The 24,952-nt window shown below is 43.0% G+C and overlaps 1 long non-coding RNA gene across 1 annotated transcript in view; it reads right to left on the bottom strand.

The window, feature by feature from the left end:
- Nucleotides 1–24,952, bottom strand: part of LOC126252831 (uncharacterized) — a 674,555-nt gene that overhangs the window by 398,227 nt on the left and 251,376 nt on the right. The window contains exon 2 of the long non-coding RNA XR_007545857.1: nucleotides 14,604–14,656. This is a non-coding gene — a long non-coding RNA (uncharacterized LOC126252831). The remainder of the gene's footprint in view (nucleotides 1–14,603; nucleotides 14,657–24,952) is intronic.

Below are 24,952 nucleotides of genomic sequence, written 5' to 3'. Positions count from 1 at the left end.
TGATGATGGTCGAAGTAGGGAGGATATAAAATGTAGACTGGCAATGGCAAGGAAAGCGTTTCGGAAGCAGAGAAATTTGTTAACATCGAATATAGATTTAAGTGTCAGGAAGTCGTTTCTGAAAGTATTTGTATGGAGTGTAGCCATCTATGGAAGTGAAACATCGACGATAAATAGTTTGGACAAGTAGAGAATAGAAGCTTTCGAAATGTGGTGCTACAGAAGAATGCTGAAGATTAGATGGCTAGATCACATAAGTAATGAGGAGGTACTGAAAAGAATTGCGGAGAAGAGAAGTTTGTGGCACAACTTGACAAGAAGAAGGGACCGGTTGGTAGGACATGTTCTGAGGCATCAGGGGATCAAAATTTAGCATTGGAGGGCAGCGTGAAGGGTAAAAATCGTAGAGGGAGATCAAGAGATGAATACACTAAGCAGATTCAGAAGGATGTATGTTAAAGTAAGTACTGGGAGATGGAGAATCTTGCACAAGATAGAGTAGTATGGAGAGCTGCATCAAACCAGTCTCTGGAGTGAAGACCACAACAACAACAACAACAACAACCACATAGTGTTTATTCGGTAACCCACTTCCACTCCTCACGAGTTGTTCAAGCACGTATCACTGTGTATCATTCCTGTAAACATTCCGTTACTGAAAACGTAACACAAAACTAATTTTGACATCCATGTATCAGCACAGAGAGGAAGTACTTCTGGCTGATACAGATCTTCAATGTGCATTTTCCTTGTGTTTTCATCTGTTTACTGTCAACTCCAGCAAGTAGACGAGTTACGTTACGCGGGATACGTGCACATTGTGGTAGTACACGAGAGTTAACGTGAAATTGGTATTACTTTTGCAGTGACGTCACGTTTACATTACTGATGCCCTAAGATTCCGTTTTTGAACAGGTGATGAGGAGAGGAGATGGATCACCGAATATACGTTTCTATTTAAAAAGGAGTTACTGCTGTCCATATCTCGTTACGAACAAAATTACAAGAGAGATAATCGTGTCGTTTGATGTCGTCATGGTAAGGAAACAACATCTGATTGATACATTATTTAGTTTTCTTCTTGAGAAAAAAGTTATTTGTGATGGTGAAATTAAATGAGAGACCCCACACTGCCCAGTCCTGCGAAAATATCGTGAAGGTAAAATCAGATTGCTCATTCGGTGATTTACCTACAATTGTTTTTCCATCACAACATTCGCGACTGCAGCAGGGTAGGCCGTAAGCAATGCGGCACTCAATGTACAGTCCGCAACACACTATAAGGTGGCCTGCGGAATAGAGGTGCAAATAGTTGAAAAGTACTGTAGCCAGATATGAAGACGACTACCGGAATTCTTTAAATGAGACACCCTGTACTGCTTCTTCGAGCGAAAATAATACGAAGGTAAAATCAGGAAGATTCGGGCTTACTCGGAGGCTTTAGCTACAATTGTTTTCCTTCCACACAATTCGCGACTATAAAGGAAGGGCCGTTAGCGATTGTGGAACACAATGTACAGTCCGCAACTCACTATATGGTGGATAGCGGGACAAAGGGGTAGACGCTCCAAAACTGCGGTAGCCGTAGACGAAGTTGACTACCGGAACTGCCGAGATGGGATGGCAGCACCGTTTACTCTCCGCATCTCCATTTCCCGGCGCCAGACACTCGACGCGCGAGCGGGGTGCGCTACGCGCTACGTAAGCGGCATGCGCTTCCTCAATGCTACGGCGTGCCGTATTGACCGAGGCCGGGCCCTATGCGGTTGCGACGCCGGGCGTCAGACGGGACGGGACGGGACGCGGCGGCGTGTCGGCGTCGCGCCGCCGCTCGCCAAGCCGCACCTGTCGCCGACGCATTTAGAACCTCCTGGTGGCGCCGCGCCAGCTGATATTAAGCTCTCCCGCTCGGCTAGCACACTCATATTTACTAACACCTTGGCCAATGGAGGGAGAGCTGCCCTAGCACTCCGTCGCCGTTTCAGAGCGACAACTGTGCTAGAATAAAAGATACGGGAGTCACTTCTAGACCAACCTGACGGCGAACACACAGACATAATTGCAGCTACGCATTACATGCGGAACCTTCTGTTAAAAAATACCTTATTGCCAGTTAAATCAACAACAACGGGAAGGATTACAAGTAACGAAATTCTGCAAGCTGTTGGTAATCGCGAAGAAAGAATGTAGTCCTGGGAGCACAGAATTTGTTTCTTTAATTCTAGTTGATGATAATAAAAAACTGTCGTCACAATATTGATTTCATAATAAGCACATTAATGCATTTGGAATTTCGACTTCACGGGAAGCGTGCTCGGATAGCCAAAGCGTTTTATGAGGTCGCTCGCGTGAAGCGGTAAATCCAGGTTCGAGTCCTCGCCAGGCATAATTTTTTACTTGTCACCATTAAATTCATTTCGTGCTTTACATACTAAATCTCCTCTTAAAAATATGTTATTGGCCATTAAGTCAGCACCACCGTGAAGTATAACAAGTTTACAAGCTGCGACATAATCGCGAAGAAAGCCAGTCGTCCAAGGAATACAAAAATTGTTTCTTTAATACCAATTAATCATAACCAAAAACTGTCGTTACTCTGTCGACTTCCACAATGAAAACTTTCAGATCCGTCAACAAAAGGGAAACCAAACAGAGCTGCTGGACAATCTGGATGTTATAAACAACAAATTTTGATTTACATATTCTTTTGGACATATCTGAAAGAATAGACACCATTGCCGATCTCAAAGACAAGCATTTACGTGAATAAATGAAAATAGAAATTCTGACGTCTTCCAGAATCGTGCATTGGAATGAAACAGCAGCAACAAGTGAAAATTTGTGCTGGATCGCCATTCATATTCGGAGTTCTAGCCTTAAGCGAGCGGCTGCTTTAGCGACTTCGGCTGTCCGAGCATGCTTCTCATCCACCTCAAATTCCCAGCTTGTCTTACACTACTTACGTAGCGTCCCCTGTTGATGATATTGCCAGCAGCATCGCGCTGATTCCTGCGAGAGTTCGGGAGAGGGAGTTCAAAATGGTTCAAATGGCTCTCAGCACTATGGGACTCAACTGCTGAGGTCATCAGTCCCCTAGAATTTAGAACTACTTAAACCTAACTAACCTAAGGACATCACACAACACCCAGTCATCACGAGGCAGAGAAAATCCCTGACCCTGCCGGGAATCGAGCCCGGGAACCCGGGCGCGGGAAGCGAGAATGCTACCGCACGACCACGAGCTGCGGATGTCTAGATACAACTCTGACAGGTGACACGTACGTAAGCATCCTGTCTGCTCATCTGCATCCATTAATGTCCATTTTGGACAATGTGCGCAATGTGGGGAACGAAGGCAGGGTGTGGGTATGGCGAATTCCCGGTCAACGTCATCTGCAAGCGTGTGTAGTGCCAACAGCAGAATTAGGCGGCGGTCGTGTTATGATGTGTTCGTGTTTTTCATGGAGGGGGCTTGCACCCTCTGTTGTTTTGCGTGGCACTATCACAGCACAGACCTACATTGATATTTTAAGCACATTCTTGCTTTCATCTGTTGAAGAGCAATTCTGGGATGGCGATTGCATCTTTAAGCACGATCGAGCACCTGTTCACAATGCGCGGCCTGTGGCGGAATGGTTACACGACAATAACGTCTCTGTAATGGACTGGCCTACACAATGTCCGGGCCTGAATCCTATAGAACACCTTTGGGATGTTTTGGGACGCCGACGTCGTGCCAGGCCTCACCGACCGACATCGATACCTCTCCTAAGTGATGCACTCCGTGAAGAATGGGCTGTCTTTCCTCAAGAAACCTTCCAGCACTTGATTGAACGCATACCTGCGAGAGTGGAAGCTGTCATCAAGGCTAAGAGTGGGCCAACACCATAACACCATACTGAATTCCTGCATTACCGATGGAGGGCGCCATAAACTTGTAAGTCATTTTCAGCCAGTTGTCCGAATACTTTTAATCACAATAGTGTACATACGTTACTGCTTGTAAAAATAGTTTCCAGAAGAAATGGTCGTAACAACTTCAGAATCGAAGGGTGTGTATAACACTGAGCCTAAAATGTGATTAAGATTGCAAAGAGTTAGCGTGCATTTGAGCCCAGCAGCGCCCTCGTGTGTGTGTGACGACTGATCACGTCGGAGTTACGGCGCGCTCAGTCGGTGCAGAGCCGTTGTGTACAGTGGAAATATGCAAGCAAATACCAATATATTCAGCAGACGTGAGGAGGTACAATATCAGCATGTGAGTGACTTCGAACGGAGCAGAATGACTGAATGTTGGGAAACGGGTTTGTCATACAATAGTGCAGGGCCCGCAGCTGCTACAATGATGCGTTTGCGGAAGCAATGAATAGAAAAATGTTCTAGACAGCAACGAGTGGGTTCTGGACCACATATTGTGACCATAGCATGTGATGACAACCATCATGTCCGCGTAACCGTAAACGACAGATCAGCTTCGTCCACAGTGAAGGCTTGACGTTGATTAGAATACATGTGGTGAAATAGACGATGACATAGGGACAATATAAATTTCCCGTCATTAGGTCTGAAGAGTGCTTTATAAAGAAGAGCAAAATTTCGATGGTAAGATGAGTACCGCTCATCGAAATACAGTAAAGGAAAATATTGTGGACGATTACACGCTAACATTCCATCAAAGCCTTGCATTTTCACAGTTAAAGCGAATGAAAGGATTCTGAATTCCACTCACCGCGTGATCATACTGCACCCATTTGAACCAAGCACACACGTATGAAATACCCTTAGTGTGAGTGTGATGCAGTAGCAAAACCAGATGAAAATGACATTTTCTTCGCTTGTATTAAGCTATACGCATACGAGTAAATGGATTTTCTACTACAGTGTATAGGGTATCCTTAACTGTTACCACTAATATGCCAATTATCCTTCATCGTATTTTAATGTTAGCTTGAAAACAATCACCAAAATTTTGAATAACTGTACCTTTAGAATGAAAAAATAATTTCCTAAAAATGGACTGCAGGCGAAAAGCAAAATTTCTAACAGCCTCAGGTGTCCCTGCCCTGTGAGCCATGGTAGCTATGGTGGTGGCTGTCGTGAAAGTAGTGATGTTGGTTTTGCAGATGGTGGAACTGACTCTGGAGGGACCGGTGCAGCTGATGACAATTCTGTTTCGAAACACCACTGCAACTTAAGTAATACCATAGCTTAGTGATAAGCGCCAGAAGAACGATTTATCGAAACCAGATTATCAAGCCTCTTTACCTAACCTTCTGGATTATTGACATCCCTCTGTGGAAGGTTGACATTTCTGTTGTTACATAAAACAAGCAGGGAATCTAACATTTTTTTCGCGACACTCGCTAATCTTTCGTCTTATCTATAAGCGTGGTTGGCGAAATAGACAATTCATCTACACACATATTCTGCAAGCCGCCGAATCGTGAGTAGCGGAGGGTATCTTGCACTCTACTTGTCGTTTCCTTCCATGTTCCATTCTCAAACGCAGCGAAGAAAAGACAGCTGCCTGTATGTCTCTGTACGAGCCCTAATTTTACTCATATTATCTTCGTAGTTCTTAGGCGACATGTACGTAGGTGGCAGTGGAATCAATCTGCAGTCAATTTCCACCGCCAGTTCTCTGATTTTCTCAGTAGTGATCCCCGAAAAGAACGTCGCCTTCCCTCCAGAGATTCCCATTCGTGTCCCGACCCATCTCCGTAACACTTGCGTACTGATCGGACCTACCGGTAACAACCTAGCAGCATATCTCTCAAATGCTTCGATGTCATGCTTTAATCCGACTTGGTGGGCATCCCAAACACCCGAGAATTACTCAAGAAAGGGTGGCACTAGTGTTCTACACGCTGTCTCCTTACATATGAACCACGTTTTCCTAAAAGTCTCCCAGCCTAATATTCGACTTCCTTACTACAACCTCACATACTCGTTCCATTTCATATCGCTTTCCAGCTTTGCGCTTAGGTATTTCATGTATGTGACTGTCAGGCAACACCCTACTGTATTCGAACATTACGAGATGATTTTTTCCTAAACTCACATTTCTCTACATTTAAAGCTAGCTACAATTATCATTCCATCTAGAAATTTTGACATAGTCACTGCGTATCCCCACATACAGGGTGACAATTATTGAACTATATGAAATAAAATCGTCCTAACTTCTGAACTGCTTGAGTTAGGACGTTGAAACTGCACGATTGTCCTCGGGGCTTGATGGGAATTAGTGTGTACTGTATGGTGTGGTTTAGCGACCAAGACCTCTTTCATTTTGATGGGTTCGTCAATAAGCAAAAGTGCCGGCCGCGGTGGTCGAGCGGTTCTAGGTTCTTCAGTCCGGAACCGCGCGACTGCTACGGTCGCAGGTTTGAATCCTGCCTCGGGCATGGATGTGTTTGATGTCCTTAGGTTAGTTAAGTTTAAGTAGTTCTAAGTTACAGGGGTCTAATGACCTCAGATGTTAGGTCCCATAGTGCTCAGAGTCATTTGAACCATTCGAATAAGCAAAACTGGCGCATTTGGAGGACTGAGAATCCGCATTTGGCGATCGAGAGGTCTCTTCACCCTCAACGGATGACTGTGTGCTGTACAATATCCAGTCACGGAGTAATCGATGCGATATTCCTTGATGGCACGATGACTACCGAACGGCACGTGAAGGTTTTGGAAGATGATTTCATCCCGAATATTCAGAGTGACCCTTATGTCAACACGCTGTGGCTCATACAAGACGGAGCTCTGCCCCATCGAAGCAGGAGAGTGTTTGGTGTCCTGGAGGAGCACTCTGGGGACCGCATTCTGACTCTGGGGTACCGAGAGGCCACTGGCATGGGCCTCGATCGGCCGCTATATTCTCCGGATCTGGACATACGCGATTTCTTTTTGTGGGGCTATATTAAAGTCTGGGTGTACAGCAATAACCCCTAAACCATTGCTGAGCTGAAAACAGCCATTCAGGAGATAATTGACAGCATAGTGCTCAGAGCCATTTGAACCATTTGAATAACCAAAACTAGCGCATTTGGAGGACTGAGAATCCGCATTTGGCGATCGAGAGGTCTCTTCACCCTCAACGGATGACTGTGTGCTGTACAGTATCCAGTCACGGAGTAATCGATGCGATATTACTTGATGGCACGGTGACTACCGAACGGTACGTGAAGGTTTTGGAAGATGATTTCATCCCCAATATTCAGAGCGGGTCATGCAGAATTTCGCTATTTGTGTGGGCCACATCGCCAAGGATGGAAGGCATATCTATATTGGCTCAACCTAAATCCGAATATCTTAGTGACGTTTACATGCTGTGTGCACGCCGCAGTTTGTAACTAATTTACGTTTTTTTCATATAGTTCAATAATTGTCACCCTATACCACAGCATCAACAGCAAACAGCCACAGGTTGCTACTCACCCTGTTCGTCAGATCACCTATGTGAAGGGCGGTCCTATCGCACTTCCCTGGAACACTCTCTGATGATGCCCCTGTCTGATGAACGCTTGTCGTCGAGGGAAACGTACTGCCTATTCCGTATGATCCTCCCTTCGCTAGCTGTCTACACTAGGGCACCGTGCCAAAAGTTTTTCGGAAATTTCGAATATGGAATCTAAGTGGTGCCCTTCATCCAAGGTTCTTAGGATATATGTGAGAAAAGGCCAAGCTGAGTTTCGCACGAGTGATGCTTTCTAAAAGCGTGATGACTTGACAGATTTTCCGTCTCAAGCAAATTTATTATATTCGAAATGAGACTATGTTCACGAAATGTAAACACAATGTGTAGATATCTTATAGCACAATGAATGCTTCAGACATTATGTGTAAAAGACATAAATATCGTGTTTAGAAAGCACTGTGTTAATATTTTGATAGCAAAGCACTTGAAGAGGCAGAAACGATATGTTAGTGTTGATAACAAATACTGCATATTCTATTTACAGAATAAACTAAATTTGCATCTTCTACAAATGAATCTATATACACCCGGAACCAGTAAAAGATAACTGAATATAATTTTTTACGTACTGACAGGTTACAGTGAACGTGAGACCTTATTTTTATTGCTTACGTTAACTACTAGTTCATTTGTTTCGTAGAACATTAATGTGTTCTGGTTGATTTTCATTTTATTATCCTGGCGTACATTAAAAGAGGAACGAACATGCTGCACATTGTATTTATTCACGGCTCATAACTTTGTTTAGAACTAGATTCATAAAAGTAATGTTCCATACATCCTACTCTCGTATATAAACGTTGTGTTTTTTTTTTTTTTTTTTTATGGCATGCAATGTACATCCGACAGCTGCTTGATGGATGTAATCGTTAGCGCATGTCCATGAGTCTTAAAATTAAATACGGTATGTGAGCCGGTTTCTATTTATTTCACACGTATATGAGTATGCATGTGTCACATGAAAATAGTTTCTACGGCCAAAACTTGCTAGAAGTGACGCAGCAGAACTTATATGTTATGAAGAAGGCATATAGCATGGACGGAAATACGGTGTTATACATAAACCAGTGTATCACAGTATAGCAAAAACATAGCGATAACATCATCTTTTTTGCAGAACGCTATTAGCTGTAGCCGATGATCAGGTTTTAATGTCTCGTAAACGAAGAGACATTACAGTAGTTGAATTGGACTGGACTCAGTTGAGGTTTTCACAGTGGAATCATTCTGAACCCTGCCTATCTACGGATACCAATGCGTCACCTCTCTCAGCTAAATTGTCTTAGGGGGCCTGAAGTAAGATGTTTTCAACCTACGAGCGCCGTGTCAGAAAAAAACTTACGTTATTTTTAGTGTTGGCTGGCTTTCAGTACGATTTTTAGATAAAGTGCTCACACTAAAAAGGCGTCTAATTGGTAACTAGAAGTATTCTGTATCGGCTGCCTCCTTTGAAACAGAAACTTTGTAGCATAACTCAAGAGGGGAGAAAAATTCGTGATGTGATGCCCGCTGAGAAGTAAACACAGTTTTTTTACGGCGGTTTCTTAATAATACCCTGCGAAGTGAGAACCCGGAACCGACCTACGCGAGGATATTTTCACTGCTCGAGATTTTGAAAGCACGCCAGCAGGGACGACAGGATTAATTGGTGTGGCGTGTCCCCTACTTAACGTTATAGCGTGAGAATTCACTTGGCATGAATCGAGTAGGTCAGAGTTTGGTACAGTTTGCTACTACAAGATGATGTACACATTTCATGGCGAGTCTAAGACATAAGTACATAACAAATAAAGAAAGTAACGAAAACGATCACATAGCAACCGCTAACTGAGACTGCTACTCGAGATGGTTCACTGAATGTTTGCTTTGGATTTTGCGCATAATGAATCTAACATCGTAAAATTAATGCCCAAAAAGAGAAAAACATGAAATAGTATATCACTTTGTGTTATTCAAAGCTGTGGTGCCAGAAAGTCATTCCCTTAGGAGATGCTCAACAAAATCCAGTGGCAGAAGCTTCAAAAGTGGCCTTGGGCATCACGGCGAGCATTAGTATTGAAATTTAAAGAGATCATTTTATGGGAAGAGTCGCATAACACATTACTTTCTTCCATACACATCTCGTGAAGTAACTGGGACCAGAAATATCGAGAAATTAGAGCTAATACAGTGGTACAGATGCTTTCCGACAAACTGAAGCGAGTGGAACTGGGAAGGGGGAATAGGTAAGTGGTGCCAAAAGTACTCTCCGCCACACACCGGCTTGCGGATTTTGATGTAGGTTAGATCCATGGAAAATGAGGAAGCATATCCATTGGACAACACAAGATAACCGACGTACAGTCGTATAAGACATCTGTAAGTTTTGACTACAAGAATAGCACAATGACTAGCCAAAAGTCTGACCACAGCCCACTGCGAGAATGAAAGCCGCGTAATGGACTTGTAGATGCGTGAGGCCGTTAAGGAAAGTGTATAAACGGAGCAGAGACGAATGGGGAATCACTTAACGACAATAAGGCAGCAAATGGCAAAATCCACTGTCATAAGCGAACTTTGAGAGCACAATATGATGCCTCGGCGCCTAGAGACAAACATCAGCGACACGACGAAGCTGGACGGCTGTCTACGTGCTCAGACCGTGAGCAAGTATGGAAAGTGATTGAATGACGGCCAAACCGCGAATAGGGGTCAAGGTGTTGGACGCCCAGGCCTCATCACAGAACGTGAATTTCGAAGGCTTTCTCGCTCTGTAAAGCAAATCCCGCACACATTATAAAAATTAATGCATGTATGTATGTTCCGCGACCGAGTTCAACAGATTTCGTATACATATTACTTACAGTCTGGATATCATCGCTGTGGAAACATTTCCAGATGGGTGAGTGGGAGGTGAGAAGCAGTGTAGTCCACGACGCTCGAGTAGCCATAATTTAGTCACCCATTACTTTAGAACAAGAGCACTTCTTTACTTCTAATTCTAATCACAGCACATTTCGCAGACAGTAGCCACAAACAACCATGGATGCTTCTGCGATATTATTTTATAGCTCACAGTTCAGGAGGTACGACTTCATAAACATTCAGCTGCGTGAAAATTAAACAGGATAAAATTCACTAGTGATGCAGGTGAAATATGTGTACAAATATGTTTGAAATATGTCACATATACGCGAAATATATTTGACATGTAGGTAAACTTGCAAATCCGCATGTAAAAAGTTCATCCTAAACCCCTGGGTCGATTTCAACCAAATTCGGTACACCTATTAGCTACAATCTGGAATGAAATAGTAAGAGGGTTATAATGTGGTGCGAAAATGGGGTGGAGGAGATGTACATACAGCGAGGGGGAAGGGTGAGATGGGCGCAGAGTGAGGAGCGGAGGAGATCGATAGACCGAGGGGAGGAGAAATGGACATAGAGAGAAAAGAGGAGATGGACAGAGAAAAGAGAAAGGAGGAAATGGACAGCAAATGGAGAAAGGAGGAAATGGACAAGATGGAGGATAGAAGAGATAGGAGAGAGAGGGGGAGGAGGAGATGAAGATACACGGGGGGGGGGGGCGGGAGGGGGATGAAATAGACAGAGAAAGGGAAGAGGAGGAAATGGACAGAAAGATGGCAGAGGAGAAGTTGGAAAGAGAAAGAACAAGAGGAGAAGGTGAACAGGTTGACGGGGGAGGAGGAGATGGAAAGAGAGAGGGGCTGGAGAGGAGATGGGCAAAGATAGGGGAAGAATTAGATGGAATTAGAGGGGGCAAGAAGTGGACAGAGGGGAAAGGTGCAGATGGTCAGACAGGAGGAAGAGCAGATTAACGGAGAGAGAGGGATGGAGGTGATAGTAAGGGGGTGACAGAGTAGATGGACTAATAGAAGATTGGAATAAATACATACCTGTGCAACGCCAGGTACTCAGATAGTACATTATAAGAGAAAACGTGATCCTTTGTAAGCTATATTGTAAACGATCCTTCGCTCAATTGTACGAGTAGCTGATTTTGACCGTAAGTCATTGTCAGGACGTGTGTGGTGTTGCGTATTACATTGCGTAACTTTCGGATTCTTTTACGTCACACATACAAAACGTGACACTATATTTCATAATTTTGGTGGGACTGAATCCACTTCGAAAATGTTACATCCCGCGTGATGTAACGCGTTCGATGTGGATTCATTACTGATGTAACTGTAGGTTATGACATCTGGTTTTGTATGATGTAAAAGAATCTGATAATTACACTATGGTCGGAATTAGCTAATCGAGCGACTTAAATAAAAAACATTTACTTAAAAGGCGCCAGAGGACCATATTTTCTTTTAAAGTATTTACAGGTTGTGGACCTTCACAGAAATAAAATTTTTAAGCAGAATATGCGGCGATCTGGTAGCGGATCTGCCAGAGTACAATGCTGATGTAGGCAAAAGTATCGGAGCACACTGTTCAGTGCACCGAGGTGAAGATGGAATTCTGCAGCGGACCACTCTGTAATTGTTCCCATGTTGACCCAACGAAATCGCCAATTACGACTGCAGTGGGCACAGGCTCATCGATACTGAAGCGAGGATCAACGGATACGTGTCGCCTGGGGCTCTATTCTATGTCGTTCATACCGATCAGTGCAGTAGGTTAGTCTCGGTACTGACTTCATTTTCGGTTCTTTATTCGAATTTCCTATTCAGTTAACTTCTGAGACCTCGTACTGGACAGTCCTCCTGCAGATTTTTCGACAACTGTACCGAGTGGTTTTGGATTTCGGTATGGCCCTATCGTTCGGTTATCTGTAGTTTATTTACACCAATAATTTGGTATTTTAAACATATTAAGCGATTTTAGCTTTGGATTTAGTGATTGTGTTACTAAAGAATCACCACAGGATGCGTCAAGTTGGAAAGTGGGTTCATAATAGACAATTTTCCTTTGTTAGAAATACGGTTAGGTTATATTGTTAACGTGAATGATTGCAGCATCAAAAAAATAAGTTTTTGGTCTATATTCTCTCAAAATACCTGTTATTTTGTGCAATTAAGAGTTTAGAGCTCATTAAGTATCTGGACATGGGCTCTGCTTACGTATATTACATGAGTGTTAGCTGAAAATAGTAGTGACTTCGCGTACTCTTTCCCGCAAATGGTTTACTTATTAATTATCGAAACGTGTTTAAGACTTTAAAGTAACAATGTAAAGTAATTTTGTAAAGTCTGATAGAGGAAACCTTCCAAATTTTCATGCATTTATGGCTTCCGTCCACATCATTCGGCAACGTTGTCAGCCTGTGTCTCCCTCGCATGGACTTACATAATATAAGGAACTAGGAGCTGCGAGCTGTAGTAGCGAAGTTGGTAAGTCGAGGAACTGCTGTGACAAAGGTTCGGATATCGGTGGATGCGAAAATATTTTTTCCTCTTCGTGTTTGCAACACAATCTGAGACTTCGTTATTCGTCAAAGTTAACCATTTTTCTGTAATATTCGTTTAAATTTACGCGTAAGAGCTCCCTTCTTCAGTAACGAGTATCTCCGGCTCCGTGACTTCCATATGTTTAAGAAATGAAAGATGAAATTACTGTGCGTCAAACAACTGACAGTGACGTTTATACTACTTCTTGTCACAAATAGTTCACCATTTTTTTCGGAGTACGTAGCGATTTCCGAAAGTTTGGTCAGACAGGAATCTAAGCGCACAACGTAAATTACTACAAATGAAACTAGCAGCAATCGTCTTTATACTCTAGCTTGTCACAAGTACTTATCTACGATCGAATCGTAAACGGCAGACAGAGATACGCCACAATATTTTCGGACTATACCACCACATACGAGTATGAAACATTTTGATTCAACAGATGCATGTTATAAACTACGACGAACGTCTATAGCTGCACTCTCCACACGCCCTCGAAAAGCCGATTTATTAATTTTGTTTTTATGTACCGAATCGTTGATGCATTGTATAGGGAAATAGGCTACTTCATTATTTGAATCTCCAGGAGCGAGTTACAACCACATTCTATGCATCTTCTTATTCTTTGACACTCTCATAAACAATTTTTCGGGTTCGTGGAGATGTGTTCCGATTATGCAACTAATTGAAGGCAGTTCATTCCCACACGCGTTTCGCTTATTTTATCTGTGAAGCATCATCACGAATAAAGGAATCGAAACGTGTATGGCAATTAAAAAAATGCCTTCAATTAGTCGTATAGACGAAACGTATCTCCGTGAATTTTGAAGCACCTAGGAAACGACGGAAAAAAGAAAAACTGACGAATTTTTCGGTGTTTCTATAGATGTATTTGTTCAATGTGGTACTACACTCCATTCCTAATTCATATGCCTAAACGTAAAATTCAAAACAAGACGTCGGTGTGAATGAGAATAAAATGACATAACGTGACATTACGAAAGCTTCCAGAACACAGTCAATATTATATCGTAATGTATGTTAATAACACTACGTTTGCTGTAATTATTACGCAAACTAATCATTACTGGTAGCAGATACCACGTTCAAATGCGATTTCACGTACAGGAATGTCCGTTCGAGATGAGTGAATTCAGTGCCGGAATTAACGGGTGCTAATAGCTATAGAACCACCTGCCTCTTCCTTTTCTTTAACTCGCTATGCGGAATCAAATTAAACGCGTTGGAGTTTTTTGTTTTTTTCTTCAAATAATGGCAGCCATATGAAGGGTCACTAATTCTTTTATGGTGTGTAGATTTACAAATGTGCAAAGGACGTAACAAACAAATTCGACCAAAGAAAAAGAATCTATGTAGACCATGCGGAATCCATGTAGACTTTAACTAATAGTGAGTTCAAATGATGTGGAGCAATGCTGACTTCTTGGACGTCTCCCAGGGGCGAAACTCGTAGAATAATCATCGATTTAGGCCTCGTCTGAGCCCTGAAATGAAAAAGATGGCAGCCGCCTATTCGTTGGAAAATCCATTTCGTTCTGTCTGGTGAGTAGCGATATCAATTAGCATTTTTGTTGTGAGACTGCAATTAATTGCGACTGTTGTACGCGCGTTGCATGCAGAAATTTGCAAGATGACATTTTTTTTACAACGTAGAAGGCTGGTCATTAGCCGTAAAAAAAAGGAGTACGCAGATTGCAGATACGTACCCTTTGTGTCTCAGTCTTCAGGCGTGACGCGAGGTATGGATTTCCGCAGCCGACTGCAACAAAGACAAAAGAGGATACCATGTAAATGGATAGTGAAGAGACACCGCTCGCTCGCGCGGACACACACACACACACGCACACACACACACACACACACAGAGAGAGAGAGAGAGAGAGAGGAGGAGAATACACACAGACCTACCCTGCTGCATGCGTGTCAGCTGGAAGACAAAGACAGAATCGAGCGCCAACAAGCAGAGTTATCAAAAGGCGAGTGCAAAAAGCCGGCTGTCGACGAGCTGGGGGACAGAAAAAGTGAGGCAGACACCAGCAGACAGAGCCCGAGCTGTGCCGAGCCGTCCTTGAAAGCTCAGTCACGGATCTCCACACCCAGCGCCGCCTTCCTGTAACGGAGCGGAACGGCTCGCGCCCGATACACGACCGCCGCTCCGCTCCCAAAATATTTTGCCCTTTCCGAAAAGCACGAAAGTCAGCACATATCTGAGATTCTTCAGTTCCGACTTAAGTGCTTGATTTAAATACAGTACCAGTGCTGTGACATTAAGTCGTACAAGTTAATGGCCTTCTCCACGCGTAGTAAGTACTGCAAAGTGCCTGACCTAGTTATATCATAGTCTTGGCTGGTCAGTACAATGCTCGTTTCAGCGAGGGGTGTACCTGCAAGTTTTGCTTTGTGTATCTGTCGTTCTGATTATTCACGCTTACTGCCTGACGGCGTACGATCTGGCCCAACTTACGAGGGTCGTTCAATAAGTAATGCCTCACTTTTTTTTCTCTGAACATATTTATTGTTAAGAGTCAGAACTGGGTAACAATATAAGTCTACATGCCTTGTCCATGTCCTATTTTTCTACATAGTCTCCAACACCTTCTGTGGCAGTACGCCAACGTTGTGAAAGAGCATGTATTCCGTGCTGGTGAACGATCTTGTCCTGTAGGCGTAACAATGTTTTCACTACATAACTGACACTCTCGTCATCTTCACAGTGTGTTCCCTGTAGAGAACCTCCAACAATTCAGATGAAATGACCTTTCCTTGAATCTTGTAGTCCTCTGTGAGCATTCGTGGGACCCATCGTAAGCACGTATTTGAATATCCGAGAGTTTCAATCATTGCAGACGCACTTCCAATGCTGACCGACAACTATAGAGCCAATTACCGAGTTATGATGCGGCGGTCTGCACGAATAATGGCATACACACGATTCAGCATGTCTGGGACAAGGGTTGTGACAGGATATCCCGAGCGTAGCTGATCATGAAGCTCTGTTTCTGCATTTCCAGAGACTATAACTTTCTTTACCCATCGCCCGTACTCCTATCAACTGCAGCATCGCCATACACTGCACACAGTCGTTTATGTTCCTTTTTCTGCATACAAGAATTCAATAACTGCATCTGCTTGTAACGTGAGTAGTACGTAGACGTCATTCTGATGCTGTACTACGGCTCTGCCAACTGCCAGAACGGTTCGAAACTTCACCGGCACACAGAACAAACATCAAATGTGAAGCACCAACAAGGACATGCGTCTATGTATATTAATGACTTTTTAAAAAAATGTGGGACATTACTTATTGAACGACTGTCGTAGATCAGCCGACAGTGTGCTCTTTAAGCGCTACGACGTGCGGCTTGTAATGCCATTTGTGTATGGCTACGACCATAATTTAAAGCTCGTTTATCCCTTATTCCGCCTGTCATACCGTCATTCAACAAAAAATCTTGCTAACTAATTTAATCTATTCTGCAGACTACGTTCTTGATTAAAATAAAGGATGATTTGGGAGTAAAAATGGGACCAGTCATTTTATAACGTATTTGTTTTTATATTTCCTCGTAATCAGTCTTTCGCACCACTTCAGACTTATATCATATAGCTGCTATCCAGACAAACTTTAATTTTTGCACCATTTCTGAGCAGCTAGCTGGACAAAAAGTAAAGATTCTACAAATATTAAACATCTGTTTGTTTAATTTAAATTATGAATGATTAATTTAACCCTTTCTACTTTTTCCCTGCCGCCATCAACCCCCCCCCCCCCTTTCTCATCCCCGTCTTCGGCATGGAATCTCATTGCCTGGAGTAGCATTGTGTTCACTGATGAGTTGCGCTTCGAACTGATCCCTGATGACCAGAAAAGATGTGTCTGAAGGCGCCCTGGACAGTTCTGGGATACCAACCTGATCGTCGACCGACATATGATCCGACAATAAAGCATTGACCATCTGGAGTGACATTTCATTTCTCAGCAGGACCCTTAGATTGTTACGCGCGGCGCCCTTAAAGTACAGCTTTTCGCCGACGATATTCTACGCCCCGTTGTGTTGCCATTCGTGGGCTTGCATTTTGGCAGGATAATCTCCTCCTGCAAAACAACCTGCCAAACCCTACCTTCGCCAGCAAGGTCTCCGGATCTCTCCACAACTGACAACGTTTGGAACACAGCAGGCAGGGCTCTCCCACCAGCTCGGGAAGTTGACGATCTAATGCGCCACATTGGGTAGAATGCGACACGATATCTGTCTTGAGGACATCCAACGAATCTTTAAATCAATGCCAAGCCTAATAACTGCTTGAATAAGTAATCTAATTTACTGAAATTCTTTCGCACTCCGAGCGTCCGTTAATATAATTGTTCACTCTATTAGTTCATTCGTATTACGAGTGATAAATATTCACTTTCTATAAAGACCAGTCTCACAATCGTCAGAATATGCTGGAGTGATCCTATGGAATAAAAACCAAAGCTGACAGGGCAATCTCTTGTACCTGGAGGATAGCGTACGTAGAAACACACGATGTTTCCTGGTCGGTGATTCAGTCCTGTGAGACTTTAGGATCAAGTGAAGGAACGAACACTAAAGACCGCCAAAAGCAGTTTCCGGTTTTTTATACTGTTTTTGTTGTTTTGAGACAAGGGTTGTTTTTTGTGCAGCGTTTGTAAGTATTGTGAGTTCTGCATATTTGAGTACTGTATACTAAATTAACATTATTTTGAGGATATTGTCAATTTTTCCGTTAAAGACATTTTTTGGTAAGTAAAATTCTGTATACTTTTCAAATCAGTTAGAAAACGTGTGGACGGTTAATCGATTCTTCGGCAGTCGTGCACCGTCTTGTACCTCTAAATAGAATGTTTCTTTATCATGGAACTAGTGGCATTCGCAACTGTACTGAGCTTACATAATGTCTTAATAATTTTTCCAGTCTTGAAAGTGTAAATTTCTATTACCTGCGAGTAGCTTCCGTTTCAAACTATCATTAATTTGTAGTTAATTTTTGTTAATACCTCTTCCTATTTTCATTTCGCTTACTGATTTTTGGTATGTAGAAGAGTAATGTTAGACACAGACTGTTAAATGCACTGAGGTGACAAAAGTCGTGGGATAGCGATATGCACATATACAGATGGTGATAGAATCGCATACAGAACGTATGAAAGGGCAGTGCGTTGGCGGAGCTGTCACTTCCAAAGATTTCCGATGTGATTATTGCCGCACGACGGGAGTTAACAGACTTTGAACCCGGAATGGTCATAAACGGATGGGATATTCCATTGCAAAAATGGTTAGGGAATTTAATATTCCCGAGATCCACAGTGTCAATAGTGTACCGAGAATACCAAGTTTCAGGCTTTACCTCTCACCATGGACAATCCAGTGGTCGGCGACTGTCACTTAACGACCGAGAGCACCGGCTTTTCCGCAGATTTGTCAACGCTAACAAAAAAGCAACACTGCCTGAAATAAAGGCAGAAAACAATGTGGGACCTATGAGAAACATGTACGTTTGGAAAGTGCGGTAGACAACCGACGCGAGTGCCTTTGATAACAGCACGACATCGCCTGCAGCACCTTTCCTGGGCTCGTGACCTTGTTGGTTCGACCCTCGACGGCTGCAAAACCGTTGCTTTGTCAGATGAGTCCCGACTTTAACAGGAAAGCGATGATAGGAGGCTTCTATTGTGATGCAGGCGCCACGGAGCCAGGGACCCAAGTTGTCAACAAGGATTTCTGCAAAATGGTAGTGACTACCACTAATCAGTAAATTTTAAATATAGTAAATACAGAGAAATTTTAACATTGCAGCGCGTCAGAAATGATGTTTAATTTAATAATTATAAAGAATCCGCCTCGATTGCAAATAGAAAACCGATGTTGACCTAGGTTCCGGGGCGGATAACCACGTCTTCTGCGGAACACACTAAAACTACAAACTGCCTAAAGAGGCATGGTCCAACATTAATACAGAACGCGCACAAGGGCAAAAGAATCGCATAAAATGTAAAATAAACGGTACGTGTGAACATGTCAATTGCTGTACTTCGCTCAAACGTCAGGAGCTTTTTTTTTTTTTTTTTTTTTTTTTGGCGTTCTGTATTAATGTTGGACCATGCCTCTTTAGGCAGTTTGTAGTTTTAGTGTGTTCCGAAGAAGCTGTAGTTATCCGCGCCGAAACCTAGGTCAACATGCGGTTTCTATTTGCAGTCGAGGCGGATTCTTTATAATTACTATAGTGAATACACACTCGCAGGGATAGAATCCGACCACTTGAGGTGTCACAGTGGCTTAGACACACGGCTCACATATGGGTGGAGGAAGGTTTCAATCACGATCTGGCCACTGTGCTTTCAGTCATATAGCTAGATAGTTTTAGGAGAAGATGGTTCCTATAACGGACCACGACAGTTTCCTCTCGTCTCCCAGACCTATCATTGTCCATCTCCGTGAACTCTGTTTCTTCCACCGTCTCCCCATTTTACAAATTTCACGTCACTGAGATAAACACTGTTCGATGTTGCCAAGTTCATTTTCAAACATATAGCCGAGAGGGAGGTCTCGTAAATGCGGGAACGCCACCTGCGTGCAGGGCACTTGCTGTCTCCTCGTTTGCTCGTCACTAGCGCGGCTGCATCGCTTTTCAGTAGAGTGCTGTTGCCACACGCGGCGTGCGGCAGGCGGCTACTACATCAAGGGTGGTGGATGCGGCAGCAGACGGCTGCGTATGCAAATTAGCCCCCCATCGATCGACCTAATTACCGGTCTGTGGCACACGGGCCATCACTCGCGTGCACAGGGACGCAGCCTGCGGTCCGCTCTGGATATGCAGGCGCGCCGCCGCATGCCCGTCTGTGCCCTGGGCGGGCTCCCTGCTCTGTGGCGCCCCCGCAGGCCGTCTTTCGTGCCCTGGGACTCGCCTTTATTCGCGAAATGGTCTTCTGCTGGGACGACAGATCAAAGGCGGCCAGAGTTCCGATCTACGTAACTGGCCGGAGAGACCATTAACGTGAACTTGCAGCACAGAACCAATCATTTCTCTCTCTCTCTCCTTCTTCCTGCCGCCCACTCTTCTCTTTCTACGTATTTTTCCTTCTCTTCGCACATCAATACACACTGACTTGGTTGTCTGTTGCTGTTGACCGTCGTCGGTTCTCGTGAACAAAGTTGTCGGTGAGAGCCTCTCTCAGCTAGACTGGAACGAATTATCCGTATTATCAGCAATTAAATGAAATTTTTCACTTTCAGATTGGAGCACGATGAGCACTAGAGAATGCCTGACATGTTGCACTCTGTGTCAGATGATCACTTGACGTGTTACCTTCGGAAGAAGATACTCGTTGTGATGATTACTGGTAAACTGTCATACCAGTGAATAAACGAATTTTTAATTTTTTTTTTTTTTTGGTCATCAGTCTACTGACTGGTTTGATGCTGCCCGCCACGAATTCCTTTCCTGTGCTAACCTCTTCATCTCTGAGTAGCACTTGCAACCTACGTCCTCAATTATTTGCTTGACGTATTCCAATCTCTGTCTTTCTCTACAGTTTTTGCCCTCTACAGCTCCCTCTAGTACCATGGAAGTCATTCCCTCATGTCTTAGCAGATGTCCTATCATCCTGTCCCTTCTCCTTATCAGTGTTTTCCACAGATTCCTTTCCTCTCCGATTCTGCGTAGAACCTCCTCATTCCTTACCTTATCAGTCCACCTAATTTTCAACATTCGTCTATAGCACCACATCTCAAATGCTTCGATTCTCTTCTGCTCCGGTTTTCCCACAGTCCATGTTTCACTAGCATACAATGCTGTACTCCAGACGTACATCCTCAGAAATTTCTTCCTCAAATTAAGGCCGGTATTTGATATTAGTAGACTTCTCTTGGCCAGAAATGCCTTTTTTGCCATAGCGAGTCTGCTTTTGATGTCCTCCTTGCTCCGTCCGTCATTGGTTATTTTACTGCCTAGGTAGCAGAATTCCTTAATTTCATTGACTTCGTGACCATCAATCCTGATGTTACGTTTCTCGCTGTTCTCATTTCTACTAATTCTCATTACCTTCGTCTTTCTCCGATTTACTCTCAAACCATACTGTGTACTCATTAGACTGTTCATTCCGTTCAGCAGATCATTTAATTCTTCTTCACTTTCACTCAGGATAGCAATGTCATCAGCGAATCGTATCATTGATATCCTTTCACCTTGTACTTTAACTCCACTCCTGAACCTTTCTTTTATTTCCATTATTGCTTCCTCGACGTACAGATTGAAGAGTAGGGGCGAAAGGCTACAGCCTTGTCTTACACCCTTCTTAATACGAGCACTTCGTTCTTGATCGTCCACTCTTATTATTCCCTCTTGGTTGTTGTACATAATGTATATGACCCGTCTCTCCCTGTAGCTTACCCCTACTTTTTTCAGAATCTCGAACAGCTTGCACCATTTTATATTGTCGAACGCTTTTTCCAGGTCGACAAATCCTATGAAAGTGTCTTGATTTTTCTTTATCCTTGCTTTCATTATTAGCCGTAACGTCAGAATTGCCTCTCTCGTCCCTTTACTTTTCCTAAAGCCAAACTGATCGTCACCTAGCGCATTCTCAATTTTCTTTTCCATTCTTCTGTATATTATTCTTGTAAGCAGCTTCGATGCATGAGCTGTTAAGCTGATTGTGCGATAATTCTCGCACTTGTCAGCTATTGCCGTCTTCGGAATTGTGTGGATGATGCTTTTCCGAAAGTCAGATGGTATGTCGCCAGACTCATATATTCTACACACCAACGTGAACAGTCGTTTTGTTGCCACTTCCCCCAGTGATTTTAGAAATTCTGATGGAATGTTATCTATCCCTTCTGCCTTATTTGACCGCAAGTCCTCCAAAGCTCTTTTAAATTCCGATTCTAATACTGGATCCCCTATCTCTTCTAAATCGACTCCTGTTTCTTCTTCTATCACATCAGACAAATCTTTACCCTCATAGAGGCTTTCAATGTATTCTTTCCACCTATCTGCTCTCTCCTCTGCATTTAACAGTGGAATTCCCGTTGCACTCTTAATGTTACCACCGTTGCTTTTAATGTCACCAAAGGTTGTTTTGACTTTCTGTATGCTGAGTCTGTCCTTCCGACAATCATATCTTTTTCGATGTCTTCACATTTTTCCTGCAGCCATTTCGTCTTAGCTTCCCTGCACTTCCTATTTATTTCATTCCTCAGCGACTTGTATTTCTGTATTCCTGATTTTCCAGGAACATGTTTGTACTTCCTCCTTTCATCAATCAGCTGAAGTATTTCTTCTGTTACCCATGGAATCTTCGCAGCTACCTTCTTTGTACCTATGTTTTCCTTCCCAACTTCTGTGATGGCCCTTTTTAGAGATGTCCATTCCTCTTCAACTGTACTGCCTTCTGCGCTATTCCTTATTGCTGTATCTATAGCGTTAGAGAACTTCAAACGTATCTCGTCATTCCTTAGTACTTCCGTATCCCACTTCTTTGCGTATTGATTCTTCCTGACTAATGTCTTGAACTTCAGCCTACTCTTCGTCACTACTATATTGTGATCTGAGTCTATATATGCTCCTAGGTACGCCTTACAATCCAGTATCTGATTTCGGAATCTCTGTCTGACCATGATGTAATCTAATTGAAATCTTCCCGTATCTCCCGGCCTTTTCCAAGCATACCTCCTCCTCTTGTGATTCTTGAACAGGGTATTCGCTAATACTAGCTAAAAGTTGTTACAGAACTCAATTAGTCTTTCTCCTCTTTCATTCCTTGTCCCAAGCCCATATTCTCCTGTAACCTTTTCTGCTACTCCTTCCCCTACAACTGCATTCCAGTCGCCCATGACTATTAGATTTTCGTCCCCCTTTACATACTGCATTACCCTTTCAATATCCTCATACACTTTCTCTATCTGTTCATCTTCAGATTGCGACGTCGGCATGTATACCTGAACTATCGTTGTCGGTGTTGGTCTGCTGTCGATTCTGATTAGAACAACCCGGTCACTGAACTGTTCACAGTAACACACCCTCTACCCTACCTTCCTATTCATAACGAATCCTACACCTGTTATACCATATTCTGCTGCTGTTGATATTACCCGATACTCATCTGACCAGAAATCCTTGTCTTCTTTCCACTTCACTTCACTGACCCCTACTATATCTAGATTGAGCCTTTGCATTTCCCTTTTCAGATTTTCCAGTTTCCCTACCACGTTCAAGCTTCTGACATTCCACGCCCCGACTCGTAGAACGTTATCCTTTCGTTGATAATTCAATCTTTTTCTCATGGTAACCTGCCCTTTGGCAGTCCTCTCCCGGAGATCCGAATGGGGGACTATTCCGGAATCTTTTGCCAATGGAGAGATCATCATGACACTTCTTCAAATACAGGCCACATGTCCTGTGGATACACGTTACGTGTCTTTAATGCAGTGGTTTCCATTGCCTTCTGCATCCTCATGTCGTTGATCATTGCTGATTCTTCCGCCTTTAGGGGCAATTTCCCACCCTTAGGACAAGAGAGTGCCCTGAACCTCTATCCGCTCCTCCGCCCTCTTTGACAAGGTCGTTGGCAGAATGAGGCTGACTTCTTATGCCGGAAGTCTTCGGCCGCCAATGCTGATTATTTATCAACATTTAGGCAGTGGCGGGAATCGAACCCGGAACCGAAGACGTTTTTGATTATGAATCAAAGACGCTACCCCTAGACCACGGGTACGAATATTTATAGGGATTTAAAAAAGGACGAATTGTATTTTCTGGTGCGTTATCTCAAGGGATAAAATGTGTCATACTTCAGACTACCGAGAGCTGCGATGTTCTGCTCATATACAGCTGTCATAAAATTATACAAAACAGCCTACATGGCATCGTTTTTACGGTGGCGTCAGATAAAATAAAAATCCTCTGTCACTTTACACAGTATGAAAGTTTTATACATTAAATGAAATAGTTGTCACAGTTATTTTGGTATTGTATTACTTGGTGCCTCTTTGAATGAAAATATATTGAAAATTACCTATTTATTCGGAATATTGTCACTTAAAATATCTTTATATGCCGTACACATGAGTGTTACACAGTCTCTGGTTTCCGCAGATTGTATTATTAAGAAATACGTGGAGAAGCTAGTAGGTAACAGTAGAGTGGAGCCGTAGCGTTGCGCAATAGTAGGGGCGAAGTCATGGAGATAGTGTTGGTTTTTGGAGGAAGGAGCAGCCTGGATAGCGAAGGTGCCGGCCAGATATTTCTGAGTGAGATGTTCCACAATGTGCAACGTGAGGGTAAAGGATGATTTTTAAAATGATTCTATAGAGAAACCACACTTCAGAGAAAGATAACTTATTCTGAATTTGTTAGCGGCAAGCGCGAGTTCAGTAATTGTTACGGAGCAAAGATTTCATTGTGTATGGGGTAAATATAAATCATGTGTTCAGTACTGCAAGTAGCAATTCCCCATTTACATTAGTTAAATAATATTGCATTAGGAATTCATGAAAACAAATTTTTGAAATAGAAATAATTCGTAGAAGCATACTTTGGACATGGGGAGAGGGAATGCTGATTGTTTATATTAGCTGGAGTTCACTTTAGTGTCCTTAAAAGAATTTCAAAATACTTCCTTTTGACATTTAAAAGATATTTCACAAAGCGTATCCCCAATGTTCAAAGAAATATGTTCGATAAAATTTGCATCGCCAGGCCTTGGATTTTTGTGTGGACAATAAGAAAGCAAAGTGTCGCTCAGTCATTTATTTCACGTCATTTGCAGGGCAGCTGCGGAAGAGTCAAGTAGTCCGTTTCCAAGTGAGAACTTGTTGTAGATCTAAATGTGCATTCTTGACGGATTATTACGAACAGTTTTCAATCAGTGAAATTTCATGTTAACTTAAGAGATGTGTGTTTTGTAATACGGCACATGTAAATTACGTAATAGTCATTCTAAGTATTCTTGTGAATTGTTCTTTCATACAATCCGATTTACTGTCAGTCAGATGCATTTAAGATTAATTAAAACCACATTCCTAAAAGGGAATTA

The sequence above is a fragment of the Schistocerca nitens genome, chromosome 4 (genome assembly GCF_023898315.1).
Source record: "Schistocerca nitens isolate TAMUIC-IGC-003100 chromosome 4, iqSchNite1.1, whole genome shotgun sequence".
In the NCBI taxonomy this organism is placed as follows: Eukaryota; Metazoa; Arthropoda; class Insecta; order Orthoptera; family Acrididae; genus Schistocerca; species Schistocerca nitens.
This window is presented reverse-complemented; position numbering and strand designations above follow the sequence as displayed.